The following is a 17,025-nucleotide window of genomic DNA, read 5'->3' as shown; positions in this document are numbered from 1 at the left end:
AAAATTTGTATGGAACCACAAAAGCCCCCAAGTAGCTAAAGCAATCTTTTTTTTTTTTTTCAGACGCATTACATGGCTTACAAGATCTTAGTTCCCTGACCAGGGATCAAACCTGTGCCCCGTGCAGTGGAAGCATGGAGTTCTAACCACTGGACCACCAAGGAATTCCCTAGATAAAGCAATCTTTTTTAAAATATTTATTTATTTGGCTGTGCCGGGTCTTAGTTGCAGCACACGGGATCTTCATTGCTGACTGTGGGATCTTTTTTAGTTGCAGCATGCGGGATCTTTAGTTGTAGCATGCAGGATCTTTAGTTGTAGCATGCGGGATCTAGTTCCCTGATCAGGGATCAAACTTGGGCCCCCTGCATTGGGAGCCCAGAGTCTTAACCACTGGATCACCAGGGAAGTTCCTAGATAAAGCAATCTTGAGCAAGAATAACAAAGTTGGAGGCATCATACTTCCTGACTTCAAACTAAATAACAAAGCTATAGTCATCAAACGCATATGTTACTGGCATACAAAGAGACACATGGTCCAATGGAACAGAATAAAGTGATTTAAAATAACCCCATGCATATATGGTCAACTAATAGTTGACAAAGGAGCCAAGAATACTCAATGGGAAAGGATAGTCTTTTCAATTAAATGGTGCTTAGAAAATTGGATATCCACATAAAACTGGATGCTTATTTTATACCATACATAAAAGTCAACTCAAAATGGATTAAAGACTTAAATGTAAGATCTGAAGACATAAAATTCCTACATAGAGCATAAGCTTTTTGATACAGGTCTTGGCAATGAATTTTTGGATTTAACATTGAAAGCATAGGCAACAAAAGCAAAAATAAACAGGTTGTACTATATAAAATTAAAGTGTTTCTGAACAGCAAAGACTCAATCAAAAAAAATGAAAAGGCAACTTATGGAATGGAAGAAAATATTTGCAAACCATATCTGATAAGGGGTTAAAATCCAAAACTTATAAGGAACTCATATAATTCAATAGACAAAAAACAACCTAATTAAAAATGGGCAAAGGAATTGAATATACATTTTTCCAAAGGAGACATACATATAAATGGCAACAGGTACATGAAAAGGTGCTCAGCATCACTAATATCCAGGAAAATGCAAATCAAAACCACAGATATATCACCTCACACTGTTAGAATGGCTATTATCAAAAACTCAAAAGATAAGTGATGGTGAGGATATGGAAAAAAGTGAACTCTTGTGAACGACTGGCAGAATGTAAGTTCAGCCATATGGAAAACAGTATGGAGGGTCCTTGAAAATTAAAAATAAAACTACTATATGATCCACCAATCCCACTTCTGAGTATATATCTGAAGGAAATAAAATATCTCAAATAGATATCCACACTCCCATCTTAACTGCAGCATTATTGACAGTAGCCAAAGTATGGAAACAACCTAAGTGTCCCACAATAGACGAATGGTTAAAAAAATGTGATTGATAAACACACACACACACACACACACGTATACTGGAGTATTTTATATTCCTTAAAAAGAAGAAAATCCTGACATTTGAGACAACACAGATGATCCTGAAGAACATTAACCTAAGTGAAATAAGTCAAACACAGAAAGACAAATATCCAATGATCTCACTTATATGTGGAATCAAAAAAAATAGTTGAACTTACAGTATCAGTCTGTTGGTTGGGTGGTGGGGGGAAAGGGGATATACTGATCAAGGGGTACATACTTTCAGTCATAAAATGGATAAGTTCTGGTGATCTAATGTACAGCATGGTAATTATAGTTAATAATAATGCATACTTGAAATTTCCTAAGGGAGTAGACCTCTAGTGTTCTTATCCAACACAAAAAAGGTAACTATGGGAGGTGATGAATATGTTAATTAGTTTGATTGTGGTGATCTTTTCACAATGTATACATATATCAAAAAATTATTGAAGATGAGGGGGATCACACAGGCTCAGTGACCCTCCCTGGGGAGTGAGCAGCTCGAGCTATATAATTGGCACCCCAGCTCTGGGGTCCAATACCAGGAAGAAGAGTCCCTTAAGCTGGTTTGAAAACCAATGGGACTACAAGGATGGCTGTAAGAAACTGAGACTCTGCTCATAAACAGCACACATACTCCTGGGAACAAGGCAGAGGAAGCAGAATGAAACTTCCCAGAACTCTGGCTGGTTTCCCATCAATGTCAAATGCCTGCTCTGGCCCCTCTTGTTCCAGTGGAGCTCCCTAGTAGGGGGAAGGCAGCTGTTGCAAAGGAGAATGCACACTTGGGAAGCACAGACTTGGCTCACACCCAGCACTTCATCTGAAAGGGGCAAGGATGGACATTACTGGCATTTGCTGACAGATTGAAATGGTCTGGAATTCTGACTGGCTTGCGGGAACCACCCCAGCACATGCCTGGAGCACACCAGGTGCTCGTTATGGCCCCTCTTGCTCCAGCACTGCTCCCTTTTTGGGCATAAGTGCTGATGCTGGGAGGGGGGAGTGTGCACACTTAGAGGAAAAGGAACCAGCACAGACCCAATCCTCAGGACTTCCACTCCAGCACCTTGGGACACTACCCCACCCCTGATAGGGTGGAGATAGCCACTGAGCATAGCGAGAAAATAGGAAAAGCCCAGCTCACAGCTGGCTTTGGCTCTAGCCCCTCCATCTCCAGCCTGACCTCCCATTAAGGAGGTAACTGCCAGTACACCCTGGGGAAAGATTTAACATGTGCTCACTTCAGATCCAGCTCTCCCACCAAAGCCACTGGGCACACGTAGACTGTGTAGGGATGCTTCCATACAAGGACACACTTTCAAGACTGGGATAGGTAACCATTTCACCTAATTTCATAGAGACAGAGGAAGTTAAGCAAAATGAGGAGAAAGAGGAATCTGTTCCAAATGAAAGAACAAGAAAAAAACCTGAAAAAACAACTAATGAAACAGAAAAATAATTTACCAGATAAAAATTTCAATTAGTAATAAGAATGCTAACTGAACTAGGGAAAATAATAGATGAACACAGTGAGAATTTAATATAAAAATTTTAATATAAAAAGAACCAGTCAAAGCTGAAGAATACAAAAACTGAAATGAAAACACACTAGAAGAAATTAACAGCAGACTAGGTGATATGAAGAACACATAAGTGACTTGGAAGATAGAATAATGAAAATAATCCAATCAGAACAGCAAAAATTTTTAAATGAGAACAGGTTAAGGGACCTCTGGGACAACATCAAGCATACTAACATCCACATTATAGGGGTACCAGAAGGAGAAGAGAGAGAGAGTGGGTTGAAAAGGTATTTGATGAAATTATGGCTGAAAATTTCCCGAACCTGAAGAAGGAAACAGATATCCAGGTACAAGAAGCACAGAGAATCCCCAAAAAGATGAACCCAAAGAGACCCACACTGACATATCATAATTAAAATGGGAAAAGTTACAGATAAAGATAATTCTAAAGGCAGCATGAGAAAAACAGCAAGTCATATACAAGGGAATCCACATAAGGCTATCAGCTGCTCTTTTTGCAGAAACTTTGTAGAAGGGAGTGACATGATATATTTAAAGTGCTGAAAGGAAAAAAATCCCTAAAACCTAGGATACTCTAACGAGCAAGATTATCATGTAGAATAGGAGAGATAAAGAACTTCTCAGACAAGCAAACACTAGAAGTTCATCAAAACTAAACCAACCCTAAAAAAATATTAAAGGGTCTTCTATAAGTAGAAAAGAAAAGGATTCAACAAGAAGTATTTGTATGAAAGGAAAAATCCCACCATTAAAGGAAAATATATAGTTGAGGCTGTGGATCAACCACTCAAATAAACTAGTATGAAGATTGAAAGACAAAAAGTGTAAAATCAACTATAATTACAATAAACAGTTAATGGATAAACATGAAGATGTAAAATATGACATTAAAAACACTAAACGTCAGGGAGGGAAATAAAAATGTAGATCTTTTAAAATTTGTTTGAACTTAAATGACTATCAGTTTAAAACAAGTAGATATAGATAGATATGGGTCAAAATATATCAACCCCATGGTAACCACAGATCAAAATCCCACAATAGATAGACAAAAACTGGAGAGAAAGAAACACAAGCATACCACTAAAGAAAATCATCAAACCAGAAGGGAAGAAACAAAAACAAGAAAAGAACTAAGAAGAACTACAAAAATAACCAGAAAATAAGTAACAAAATGGCAATAAGTACATACCTATTAGCAATCATTTTAAACATCAACAGACTAAATGTTTTAATCAAAAGAAATAGGGTGGCTGATTGGATAAAAAAGAAGACCTACTTATATGGGTCTCACAAGAGACTCACTTCAGAACTAAAGACACACACAGACTGAAAGTGAGGGGATGGAAAAAGATATTTCGTGCAAATGGAAATGACAAGAGAGCTGGGGTAACAATACCCATATCAGACAAAGTAGACTTTAAAACAAAGTTTATAACAAAAGACAAAAAAAGGGCATTATGTAATAATAAAAGGACCAATACAAGAAGAGGATATAACATTTATTAACATATATGCACCTAATACAGGATCACCTAAAGATATTAAGCAAATATTTACTCAAATCAATCTACAGATTTAATGCAATCCCTATCAAAATCCCCATGACATCTTTTGCAGAACTAGAATACTCCTAAAATGTATATGGAACCACAAAAGACCCAAAATTGCTAGAGCAATCCAGATAAGAAAGAACAAAGCTGGAGGTATAACCCTTCCAGACTTCAGACAATGCTATAAAGCTACAGCAATCAAAACTGCATGGTATTGGCACAGAAACAGACATATAGATTAATGGAACAGAATAGAGAACCCAGAAATAAACTCACATACCTATGGTCAATTAATCTATGACAAAGGAGGCAAGAATATAAAATGGAGAAAAGATCTCTTCAATAAGCGGTCTTGGGAAAGCTGGATAGCTACATATAAATCAATGAAACTAGAACACTACTTTACACCATATATAAAAATGAACTCAAAATGGTTTTCTTTGTTTTTTTAATTCTTTGGCCTTGCTGCATGGCATGTCAGCATGTGGGATATTAGTTCCCCAGCCAGGGATTGAACCGTGCCCCCTGCAGTGAAAGTGTGGAGTCCTAACTACTGGACCTCTAGGGAAGTCCCTCAAAATGGTTTAAAGGCCTAAATGTAAGACGTGACACCATAAAACTCCTAGAAGAGAACACAGGCAAAACATTTTTTGACTTAAATCATAGAAATATTTTTTTAAATCAGTCTCCCAAGGCAAAAGAAATAAAAGCAAAAATAAACAAATGGGACCTAATTAAAGTTAAAAGCTTTTCCACAGCAAGGAAACCGTCAACAAAATGAAAAGACAACCTATGGACTGGGAGAGGATATGTGCAAATGATGCAACTGACAAGGGACAAGTTTCCAAAATATACAAACAACTCATAAACTTCAATATTGGAAATACAAACAACCCAGTCAAAAAATGGGCAGAAGATCTAAATAGACATATTTCCAAAGAAGACATACAGATAAATGGCCAAAAGGCACGTGAAAAGATGTTCAACATCACTAATTATTAGAGAAATGCAAATTAAAACTACAATGAGTACATGTTCAGGCCACTCAAGATGGCTGTTCTCTTGTTCTCTGTATATCACCTGCACGACCAGTGCCTGCTTCACCTAAACCCTACTCACATGACTGACCTTCCTACATGCTTGCCCTAGGCTCCAGCTGGTGATTGTTCTTATCAAAGGTGTGGTGAGGGGCATGTCCCTCCCCCTCTACTGGTTTCCCTGGTAACTAATGAGCCCACCTGATGTCAATTCCCTTATAACTGGTAATCTCCCCTTCCCCACCCCCTCCCCCAGCAAAGACTGCCACCATGTCCTGCTTGCAATCAGCCCCACATGGTGCGGTGTGACTCCAGGACCTTGCTTCAGATGTGCAATCTCCCCTATCCGTTAAACCACTGATGTCTCTGTTACTTACTCCAGGCTCTTTCTTCAGTCTTAAAGCTGGGTGAGCACAGGCCCTGTAGGCCTGTGGGGTGCAGCCCAACAATGAGGTATCACCTCACACTAGTCAGAATGGCTATCATCAAAAAGTCTACAAATAACAAATGCTGGAGAGCGTGTGGAGAAAAGGGAACTCTCCTACACTGTTGATGGGAAAGTAAATTGGTACAGCCACTATGGAGAACAGTATGGAGGTTTATCAAAAAACTAAAAGTAGAGCTACCATATGATCCAGTAATCCCACAACTGGGTATATATCCAGAAAAAATGAAAACTCTAATATGAAAAGATATATGCACCCCAATGTTCATAGCAGCACCGTTTATAATAGCCAAGACATGGAAACAGCCCAAGTGTCCATCAACAGACAATTGGCTTAAGAAGATGTTGTATACATATATAATGGAATATTACTCAACCATAAAAAAGAATGAAATATTGCTATTTGCAGTAACATGGATGGACCTAGAGAATATTATACTTAGTGAAGTAACTCAGACAGAGAAAGACAAATACTATAGGATTTTGCTTATATGTGGAATCTACAAAATAATATTAATGACTCTATATACAAAACAGACTCACAGACATAGAAAATAAACTTATGGTTACAAAAGTGGGGGAGGGGCAAATTAGGAGTATGGGATTAACAGATACAAACTACTATACATAAAATAGATAAGCAACAAGGATTTACTGTATAGCACAGGGAATTAGACTCAATGTCTTACAATAACTTATAATGTAATATAATCTGCAAAAAAACCCCTGAATCACTATGTTGTAATCTGAAACTAATGCAATACTGTTAGTCAACTAAACTTCAATTAAAAAATTAAAAAGACAAAATGGGTTTGGTAAAACCAACCCCACAGTGTTGATCTGTATGTAAAGCACAAAACACAATGCTGACACATATAAACAACAGCTAGTTGGGAAATATTATAAAAAGCAAATATTAACAGACATAAAGTGAGAAATTGGCAACAATACAATAATAGTAGGGGACTTTAACCCCCTATGGACATCAATGGACTGATCAAACAAATGTCAATAAGGAAAGAGTGGCCTTAGATGATACAGTAGACCAGTTGAACTTAATAGATATCTACAGGACATTCTATCCAAAAACAGCATAAACACATTCTTTTCAAGCACACATGAAACATTCTCCAGGATAGATCACATTCTATCCACAAAACAAGTCTCAACAAATTTAAGAGGACGGAAATTATATCAAACATTTTTTCTGACTGCACAGTATGAAAGTAGAAATCAATTACAGGAAGACAAATGGGAGAAACACAAACACATGGAGATTAAACAACATGCTACTAAAAAACCAGTAGGTCAGGACTTCCCTGGTGGTCCTGTGGTTTAGACTGAATGCTTCCAATGCAGGGGGCCTGGGTTCAATCCCTGGTCAGGGAACTAGATCCCACATGCCACAACTAAAAGCCTGCATGCCACAATGAAGATCCCACATGCCTCAATGAAGAACCTGCATGCGGCAACTAAGACCCAGTGCAGCCAAATAAATAAATATTTTTTTAAAATAAAAAAAATAGGTCAATGAAGAAATCAAAAAGGAAATCAGAAAATACTCGAGACAAATGAAAATAAAAACACAACTTTCTAAACTTTATGGGACACAGCAAAAGCAGTTCTAAGAGGGAAGTTTATGGTGATAAAGGCCTACCTTAAGAAACAAAAAAAATATGAAATAACCTAGCCTACCATCTAAAGGAATTAAAAAAGGAAGAACAAACAAAGCCCCAAATCAGCAGAAGGTAGTAAACAATAAAGATCATAGAGGAAATAAATAAAACAGAGACCAAAAAATACAATAGAAAAGATCAATGAAACCAAGAGCCAGTTTCTTGAGAAGATAAACAGAATTGATAAGACTTTAGGCAGGCTCATCATGCAGAAAGGATTGAGGACCCAAATAAACCAAATAAGAAATGAAAAAGGAGACATTACAACCCAATATCACAGATACAATAAATCATAAGAGAATACTATGAACAATTACAGGCCAACAACTTGGAAAACCTAGAAGAAATGGATAAATTTCTAGAAACACACAATCTCCTAAGACTAAATCAGGAAGAAATAGACAGTCTGAACAGACCAGTCACCAGGAGTGAAATTGAATTAGTAATAAAGAAATACTCCCAGAGGGACTTCCCTGGTGGTCCAGTGGTAAAGAATCCGCCTTACAATGCAGGGGATGCGTTCGATCCCTGGTCAGGGAACTAAGATCCCACATGCCTTCGGGCAACTTAGCCCGTGCGCCACAACTACTGAGCTCACACACCTCAACTAGAGAGCCTGCATGCCGTAAACTACAGAGCCCACGCACTCTGGAGCCCATACACCACCACTAGGGAAGAGAAAACCCACACACCACAACTAGAGAGAAGCCTGTGTACCTCAACAAAGAGCCTGCATACCGCAACGAAAGACCTGATGCAGACAAAAATAAATAAAAATAAATAAATAATAAATCTTTAAAAAAAATACTCCCAGCAAACAAAAGTCCAGGACCAGACAGCTTCACAGAGGAAGTCTACCAAATACATAAAGAAGAGTCAATACCTATCCTTCTCAAAAGGACACAAAAATAGAACCATAGATCAACAGAACATAATAGCCCAGAAATCAACCCACACACTTAATGGTCAATTAATCTATGACAAAGGAGGCAAGAATATATCAATACGATGGAGAAAAGACAATCTCTTCAATAATTGGTGCTGGGAAAACTGGACAGCTACATGTAAAAGAATGAAATTAGAACATTTTCTCACACCATATACAAAATAAACTCAAAATGGATTAAGACCTAAGTGTAAGACCAGAAACTATAAATTTCCTAGAGGAAAACATAGGCAGAACACTCTTTGACATAATTTTTTTTTTGGATCTGTATCCTAAGGCAAAGGAAACAAAAGCAAAAATAAACAAATGGAACCTAATTAAACTTAAAAGCTTTTGCACAGTAAAGGAAATCATCAACAAAAGGAAAGACAACCTAATGAATGGGAGAAAATATTTGTAAATGGTATGATTGATAAGGGGTTAATGTCCAAAATATATAAACAGCTCATACAACTTTATATCAAAAAACAAACAATTTGATTGAAAAATGAACAGAAGACCTGAATAGACATCCTTCCAAAGAAGACATACAGATAGCCAACAGGCACATGAAAAGATCCTCAACATTGCTAATCATCAGTAATAGCTATTAGGTGTACCATAGAGGGTGCTGTGAAAACAATAGGTGGGGCACCAATCCAAGATTCAGCTGAGGAACCATGGAAGTTTTCCTAGAGAAAATGAGGTCTAAGCTTAGACTTGAAATGAATAAGAGGTATAAAGCGAAGGGGGCACCCTAAAACGGAGTTAGCAGGACTCCCCACACATGAGGGACAGTCTTCCTGGGATATTTCTCCTTTGTACTCTGCCTCTTGGTGGGGCAGGATTTGTAAATATATGGATGAGAGTAGCCCATCACTTTCAGGTACAACCTAGACTGTCCAGCTTATTTGTCACACCAGGGTAAACCTCCCCTATTCCCATAAGCCACATCTGTCCCCGTGGGCCAGCGTTCAGCTGTGGGAAGGCTTGGCAGGCAGAAGTCGGATCTCAGTCTGACTGAGACAATTGGAGTACCTTTTGCAAATATGAGAGTGAAAATGCCTGGGGTTCCCTAGCCTCTGGGAAAGGAAATTCTGGTAAACTGAAAAATACCCCTCCCCCAAGTATCCACATCCTAATTCCAGACCTGTGGATGTTACCTTATATGGCAAAAGGGACTTTGCAGATGTGATTAAGTTAATGATCTTGACATGAGAAGATTATACTGGGTTAGCCAGGTGGGCACAGTATAATCACAAGGGTCCTTATAAGAAGGAGAAAGAAGGGTCAGTGAAGAGAAGATGTGACAATGGAAGGGGAGGGGGGAGGGAGAGGGAGAGCGAGAGGGGGAGGGAGAGAGAGAGAGAGAGAGAGAGAGAGAGAGAGAGAGAGAGAGAGAGAGACTATGCTATTGGCTTTGAAGAGGCAGCAAGAGGTAGGCAGTCTTTAGAAGTTGCAAAAGGCAAGAAACAGATTCTCCCCTAGAGCATCAAAAGGAACTCAGCCCTGTGGATCCATAAGTGTGAAATAATAAATTTGGGTTATTTTAAGACACTAAGATTGTGGCAATTTGTTACAACAGCAATAGGAAACTATGCTAGAATCCCACAGCCTTTCTTGACCATCAGGCCCAACTCAGTCCTCAGTGAATGTTATGAAGTTATCAAGGACATGATAACTAAGACACTCATCTGGAGAGAAATTAGTCTGATAAAAGTGAGTAGAGTTCAGGTGCTACTCCTGTAAAGCCCTTGAAAGTAGTATAGCAGTTTTGCCTGCCCCACCTGTCTGGAGAACACCTGATGGCTACTGACCTCAATGATAGTAGTGGGTGTTGGAGCAACAGTTGCTTCTGTTTTGCTCCCAAGTTCATGGCTCCTCTTGGGAATCCTGTTTCCTTTTTGGCGACCCATCTCCAGTCCATTCCAGTCTTCAACCTTTTTCTTTGTGTCTCTCTTGTGCAGTCTCACAATACCCCTAAAAGACTGATAATTCTCATGTAAAACCTTTTCTTGTAATTTGTCTGTGTGTCTGCCTACCACACTAGACTGGAGAAAAAGGATCAAGTTATGTTGGCTTTTATGCATCCAGCATCCAGAACACTTCCTGAATCTTGGCATTGCAGGAAACTAAAATAAATCCAACAAAACTTTTAAAACTTAGGAAATTATTGGAAAATGAATTTAGAAATAATATAGTCATAATAAATCCAATTCCCTTCTGCTGTATTAAATAGTACTTCAAATACATTTTTGACTTTACTACCCACCACTTCAGAATATAGCATATTATTCCCCTTTTCTCATATGAGATTAACTGGGAGCCAAGAATTTCAGGACCATTTCCATGGTCGCAGGGCAGATATGTAACAGAATGAACATGGATACAGGCAATCTCCAGGTGTGTATGGATGATCTAAAAAATCTCTTTGGAGAAAGGGCTACAATATACAGCAAAATATACAGGCCAAAATGTTACAGCAGTAAAGTTGTTTTAGGTTCAGGGTGAAGAGCCTCTTGGCCTCATTTCCAATAAGTGGTCAATCTTGGTAGTGCAGACAAAGGGGCGACCTGGTAAGTTCTTAGAACCTGAGCACACCCCCCACCCTGTACTGCAGGGTGACGACCTGGCCAGATTTGCTTTTATGGCTGAGGATGCCATAGGCAAGGTAAGGAAGAGAACTGCCGCTCAATCGCACAGCCAAGAGCAGCCAGGGATCCCTGATCCCCTTGATCCCCGCCCCCCAACCCCACCCTCACCCTCACTGCCCCCACCAGCGCAGCCACTTTGGTCTTGGTGCCGGGCGCGTGCAGCCACCGTCTTGTCTAAGGTCAGGAGCCCGGCGGCGGCAAAGAACATTACTGACAAAAGTCGGCAGGCTAGTGAAGCGGACTCCAAAAGATCCATAGCCACATGTGCCGCCCTGGCACTCGCCGTGTTCTCAAAGGAGATAAACCTGAGCGCGCAGCCAGAGCGCTGGGAGACCTTGGGGAAACTGTGAGGTCTCGGCTGCATGCATACGGTCAAGTTTGCTCGACACTTCGAGTCCCCAGGCCTGGTGAACTACACCGCGGGCTGCCACTGCTTCCCGGTTAAATTTGAGCCTCGCTCCTGCAAACCTGTGAGCTCTGGTTTGCAGCTGCAGGTTGTGCAGGAAGAAGCAGCACAGATACTCCCTCCTCCCGCTCTCACGCTTCATGCTCCTCCTGGGCGCTGAGAACATCATTATTTACCTATCCCACACCCACCCGGCGCTGCACAGCTTCTGCAGCAGGTGCAGGGTGCAGAGTTTCCACGCGTCCATCTCTGACCCGGGGATTTACAGCGTCGCCTCACACTGCCTGGACGAGGGGAAATTTTCCTGAAGGTAAAGCTCACAGACACGTGGAGGTCCCCTTACTCTCGTACTATTCCATGCTCAGCTTTAAGCAATTCAGCAAATTTACCATTTAAATGTTGTATGTTTATGGCTCTAGAGACATCTCCAGGTAAGCAGATCTCCATCATGACTCTGAATCTGTCTTTCGCGGTGGTGGTTTGCTCTGCAACCTTGGCTCGCCAATGATTTTTTTTATGTTGATTCAGTTTGTCCAGCTTCTTCTTATAAGAAAGGGGGTGAGGATTTCCAACCTCTTTACACGAGGGAGCTAGAACCAGAAGTCCTCACCTGTGGTCATTTTTGCAATATGCTACAATCATTATAAGGCTATAATTTAGAAATATCATGGTAAATTTCAGAGAAACAGAAAAGATGAAAGTTGTCTCAGGGGGCCGGAGCAGCAGGAGTGGGTAGGTTATATGTGTGTAAGAGAATTTAGAATCAAATGATTTCTGATTTCATTAAAGGCTAGTGTTACTATTTAACTTTTAAGAGCATGCATGTGTGCTATTTTCAGAAAATTAAAGAATAGGTGATGCATTTTATGTAGAAATAATCTGTATGTGGAAAATACATAGAAATAATAAGCATAACTTCAAGAAGATTTAAAAAATCTCAGAAATACATACAATTTCCTAAAACAGTTATTACCTCCTACTTGTTGATGTTAATTGTTACTTTGTAAATTACCACATGTTTTACTCTTGATCCCAGCAGGCTTGCACATTAATTGACTTGAGTAATAACGTGAAAATTGCCCTTTGCTAAATTTGGGGTAAACACTGCAAGAGAGGGGACTATATTCCCATTTCCCAGATGAAGAAACTCAGGGTTGAAAGATTAAGATTAATTTGGGGAAAGTCATACACTAAGTGGTGGAACTAGGACAGTCACCCAAGTCCCTCTGTAATCAGCATCTATGTTATTTACAGTGTATCTCTCTCCCTTTCCTAGAATGCACTTTTGAATAGCCACACCTTTATCAGAAAATGGTGTTATTCTTCCACTAGGATTGGGAACCAAAATTACTGCTGAATGCACAAGGAAAATTGAATACAATCATCCCATTCTTTTAATGAATCACAAATTCCTAAAACAATTTTAAAAAGTGATCTAGAAGCTAGAAGAAAAGATAGAAATCTTCCAAAATTATGAAGGGAGTCTAAACCCTGATTCTAAAACCTGGAAGAGATGGTATACCACCCACACAGAGAAAAATATGGCTCTATCTCACTTACGAACATAAATTACATTTTTTTATCAATAAAGCTTGAGTGAATAAAATTCGACAGTTTATAAAAATCTACCACAATCTGGTAGTTTCCTAGTCATAAAAGCATGGTGTAGTATTAGGAAATATTTGAAAATTTTAATAATCTACTATATCAATAAGTCAAAGGAGAAAGATCATATGTTCATCTGAAGCACTGAACAAAGAATTCAATAAATTCAATCAAATGACAAATTTTGCGGTTTTTCTTAGTTCTTGTTTACTCTGCTGACAGAGTTATGTTAAAATCCTAAACTATTGGGACCAGGGCTCCTTAGTTGTGGCTGTCAGACTCCTTAGTTGCAGCAGGCGGGCTCCTTAGTTGTGGCACACAAACTCTTAGTAGTGGCATGCATGTGGGATCTAGTTTGCTGACCAGGGATTGAACCCGGGTCACCTGTATTCAGAGCGTGGAGTATTATCCACTGTGCCACCAGGGAAGTCCCAGTAGTTTGTATCTGTTAATCCCATACTCCTAATTTATCCCTTCCCCCCTCCTTTTCCCCTTTGGTAACCATAATTTTCTATGTCTGTGAGTCTGCTTCTGTTTTGTATATAGATTCATTTGTATTATTTTTTTAGATTCCACATATGAGTCATATCATATATTATTTGTCATTCTCTGTTTGGCTTACTCCACTAAGTATAATATTCTCTAGGTCTATCTGTGTTGCTGCAAATGGCAGTATTTCATTTTTTATGGCTGGAGTAATAGTCCATTGTATATATGTGTACCACATCTTCCTAAGCCAGTAGTCTGTTGATGGATACTTGGGTTGTTTCTCTGTCTTGGCTATTGTAAATAGTGCTGCTGTGAACATTGAGGTGCATGTATCGTTTGAATTAGAGTTTTCTGGGGTTTTTTTCCAGATATTTACCCAGGAATGGGATTGATGGATCATATGGTAGCTCTATTTTTAGTTTTTCAAGGAACCTCCATACTATTTTCCATAGTGACTGCAATAATTTACATTCCCACCAACGGTGTATAAGGGTTCCCTTTTCTCCACACCCTCTCCAGCATTTATTACTTGTAGACTTTTTTTTTTTTTTGCGGTACGCGGGCCTCTCCCTGTTGCGGCCTCTCCCGTTGTGGAACACAGGCTCTGGACGCACAGGCTCAGCGGCCATGGCTCACGGGCCCAGCCGCTCCGTGGCATGTGGGATCTTCCCGAACCGGGGCACAAACCCGCGTCCCCTGCATCGGCAGGCGGACTCTCAACCACTGCGCCACCAGGGAAGCCCTATTTGTAGACGTTTTGATGATAGCCATTCTGAATGGTGTGAGGTGATACCTCATTGTGGTTTTGATTTGCATTTCTCTAATAATTAGTTATGTTGAGCATCTTTTCATGTACTTGTTAGCTATCCATATGTCTTTGGAGAAATGTCTGTTTAGGTCTTCTGCTCATTTTTTGATTGATTGGGTTGCTTGTTTTTTTCAATATTGAGTTGTATGAGCTGTTCGTATATTTTGGATATTAACCTCTTGTTGGTAACATCACTTGCAAGTATTTTCTCCCGTTCCATAGGTTATCATTTTGTTTTGTTGATGGTTTCCATTGCTGTGCAAAAGCTTTTAAGTTTGATTAGGTCTCATTTCTTTATTTTCTGCTCTTATTTCTTTTGCCTTGGGAGACTGACCTAAGAAAATATTGCTATGATTTATGGCTGAGAATGTTTGGTCTATGTTCTGGTCTAGGAATTTTATGGTGTCATGTCTTATATTTAGGCTTTTAAACCATTTTGAGTTCATTTTTGTATATGGTATGAGTATTTTAATTTATTGATTTATATGTAGCTGTCCAGCTTTTCCATCACCACTTGTTGAAGAGACTGTCTTTTCTCCATTGTATATTCTTGTCTCCTTTGTCATAGATTAATTTACTGTAGGGTGTGTGGGTTTATTTCTGGGTTCTCTATTCTGTTACATTGATCTTTATGTCTGTTTTTGTGCCAGTACCACGCTATTTTGATTACTATAGCTTTATAATATAGTCTGAAGTCTGGAAGGGTTAAAAGCATTTCCATTTTTCCATTTTAAAATTGCCTATAAGGGGTGTGATTCTGAAGTATATTTCTGTCAACTCTTCTTGCCTTTTATAAAGTTTTTTCTTTTATGTTAGCTTTCTTTTTTCATCTAAGTAGAACATACAAAGAGAACAGTTCATAAATCATAAGGGGCAACAACTTGATGACATTTTACAAAGTGAACACATGCATGTAAAACCACGAAGACTAAGACGTAGAACATTACTGGTGCCCAGAAACCTATATTATGACCTTATGTAGTCATTACACCTGAAAGTTAACCACTCTTCTGACCTATGTCACTATATGTTCATTTTGCTTGTTTTTTAAACTTTATACAAACAGAATTATCACTCATGTACATTTTTATGCTGGTTTCCTTTGCTCAATACACTGATGTTTGGATCTGTCCATATTTGTTGCAGGTAGGGATATTTGATTATTTCATGGCTGTGTAGTATTCCATTATATGGATACCACACTTGTATTTATTCACTCAACTGTTGATAAACATTCACACTGTTTCCAGTTTGTGACTATTTCTAATAATGCTACCAAGAACATCTTGTTCATGCCTTTTGGAGAACATATTTATGCATTTCTGTTTGATATATACTTTGTGCAGTAGGCAGAATTCTATGATGATACCCAATGACGCTTAGCTTTGTATAGTCTCCTCCCATTGAATGTGGATGAAACCTGTGGATATAATAAATAATCAATAAGATATCACTCCCATGATTGTGTTAAATTGTATGGCGGGGGGAGGATTTTGCAGGTGTAATTCAGGTCACAGATAGTCGATCTTAGGACAGGGAGATTTTTGGGGTGGGCCAAACCTAATTCAGCGAGCACTTACAAGGGCCTTGGCCCTTGCTGAAAGATCTGAAGCATGAGAGAGTATTTGGAGGGGGCCACAGGGTGAGGAAGTGCAGGCAGCCTCTAGGAGATGAGTGCTGCTCCAGGCTGACAGACAGCAATGAAATGGGGGCCTCATTCCTCCAGCAACTGGGAACTGAATTCAGCTAACAAGATGGGAGAGTTTAGAAGGGACTCTTCCCCAGAGACTCCGGAAAGGAACACAGCAAGTCCACCATCATCTCATCCTGTTAGACCCTAGCAGGGAAGCTGGTCACACTGAGCACAGACTTCTGACCTGCACAACTGTGAGCTAATAAATGAGGGCTGTTTTAAGTTGCTGAGTGTGGTCATTTGTTCCATATCAATAGAAAACTAATATAGGTTTTGACACCTGGATGTGGGGTGCCGCCATTGCAAATCCCTACAAATGTGGGTTTGGCTTTGGAACTGAGTATTGGCTGAAGACTGAAAGAATTTTGATGTCAAAATACTAGAGAAAGACTAAATTGTCTTCCTTAATTGCCTTGGACAGACTGTTAGTAGAAATCAGCTGAATTTCCAGACTACTTTGGAATTCTGACTGCTTTCTGCCTTCTATGTCCCCCCATATTAAACCATAATGTTTATAGCTGTTATCCTGTGCCAGTCCCACTATTGTGTGTAGGGGAAGATAGTTTGTCACTTTAGTTTCATCAGTACACAGTTGGAGAGGGATTGTGCCCCAGGAGTTGTACTGCGTGGATTATATACCAAGGAACCTCATGCATGCTTGATTTAGATGATTGAGATGATAAGATT

General features: G+C 39.3%; 1 pseudogene; it reads left to right on the top strand.

Annotated features, from left to right (window-relative positions):
- Positions 1-11,699: 11,699 nt before the first annotated feature.
- Positions 11,700-12,337, top strand: LOC149744323 (uncharacterized; annotated as a pseudogene).
- Positions 12,338-17,025: the final 4,688 nt, after the last annotated feature.

Source organism: Delphinapterus leucas, chromosome X, assembly GCF_059928025.1.
Source record: "Delphinapterus leucas isolate spDelLeu-1000000601 "Yukka" chromosome X, BTC_Dleu_Yukka2, whole genome shotgun sequence".
NCBI classification, from domain to species: Eukaryota; Metazoa; Chordata; class Mammalia; order Artiodactyla; family Monodontidae; genus Delphinapterus; species Delphinapterus leucas.
Note: the sequence above shows the minus strand (reverse complement) of the source record. Positions and strands in the feature narration are given on the sequence as shown.